At 48.6% G+C, this 1,212-nt stretch overlaps 2 non-coding genes and 1 pseudogene across 2 annotated transcripts; all 3 read right to left on the bottom strand.

Annotated features, from left to right (window-relative positions):
- Positions 1–127: 127 nt before the first annotated feature.
- LOC123178497 (5S ribosomal RNA) lies at positions 128–246 on the bottom strand. Its single transcript, XR_006489625.1, has one exon. It is a non-coding gene; the product is annotated as a 5S ribosomal RNA (ribosomal RNA).
- A 367-nt stretch (positions 247–613) lies between these two features.
- LOC123178498 (5S ribosomal RNA) lies at positions 614–732 on the bottom strand. Its single transcript, XR_006489626.1, has one exon. It is a non-coding gene; the product is annotated as a 5S ribosomal RNA (ribosomal RNA).
- A 367-nt stretch (positions 733–1,099) lies between these two features.
- LOC123178499 (uncharacterized) lies at positions 1,100–1,212 on the bottom strand (annotated as a pseudogene).

The raw sequence follows: 1,212 nt of genomic DNA, 5'->3' as shown, positions 1-1,212 counted from the left end.
CCAAGACGCGCGAGCAATGAGCATCGAGCTTAAACATATCGCAAACGTCAAACATAATATAACGGGATTAATATATATCGCGCACGTGCGACATGTTTGTCACAAGGCGCAAAAAATAATTATAAAAGGAATGCAACACGAGGACTTCCCAGGAGGTCACCCATCCTAGTACTACTCTCGCCCAAGCACGCTTAACTTCGGAGTTCTGATGGGATCCGGTGCTTTAGTGCTGGTATGATCGCATCCGACATGTTTCCCCGTCTTCGTCCCTTATGCTTGCCACTCCCAGGTCCGCTCCAAAGATGATTCTACATTCTCACTACCATTACAACCGTTCCCTAACAATGGATAATGTCCTATACTACTTACTCTCCCGCTCAATCACGGAGACGAGTTTTCCACGGTTTCCACCCCTCCCTCCATACCGCAGCAACACGAGTTTTTTCCACCCCCTTCAGAACGCGCTCTTCGCGCCACAAAGCCGCCCCAAGACGCGCGAGCAATGAGCATCGAGCTTAAACATATCGCAAACGTCAAACATAATATAACGGGATTAATATATATCGCGCACGTGCGACATGTTTGTCACAAGGCGCAAAAAAAAATTATAAAAGGAATGCAACACGAGGACTTCCCAGGAGGTCACCCATCCTAGTACTACTCTCGCCCAAGCACGCTTAACTTCGGAGTTCTGATGGGAGCCGGTGCTTTAGTGCTGGTATGATCGCATCATTCATGTTTCCCCGTCTTCGTCCCTTATGCTTGCCACTCCCAGGTCCGCTCCAAAGACGATTCTACATTCTCACTACCATTACAACCGTTCCCTAACAATGGATAATGTCCTATACTACTTACTCTCCCGCTCAATCACGGAGACGAGTTTTCCACGGTTTCCACCCCTCCCTCCATACCGCAGCAACACGAGTTTTTTCCACCCCTTTCAGAACGCGCTCTTCGCGCCACAAAGCCGCCCCAAGACGCGCGAGCAATGAGCATCGAGCTTAAACATATCGCAAACGTCAAACATAATATAACGGGATTAATATATGTCGCGCACGTGCGACATGTTTGTCACAAGGCGCAAAAAACAATTATAAAAGGAATGCAACACGAGGACTTCCCAGGAGGTCACCCATCCTAGTACTACTCTCGCCCAAGCACGCTTAACTTCGGAGTTCTGATGGGATCCGGTGCTTTAGTGCTGGTATGATC

Source organism: Triticum aestivum, unplaced genomic scaffold, assembly GCF_018294505.1.
Source record: "Triticum aestivum cultivar Chinese Spring unplaced genomic scaffold, IWGSC CS RefSeq v2.1 scaffold96109, whole genome shotgun sequence".
NCBI lineage: Eukaryota > Viridiplantae > Streptophyta > Magnoliopsida > Poales > Poaceae > Triticum > Triticum aestivum.
This window is presented reverse-complemented; position numbering and strand designations above follow the sequence as displayed.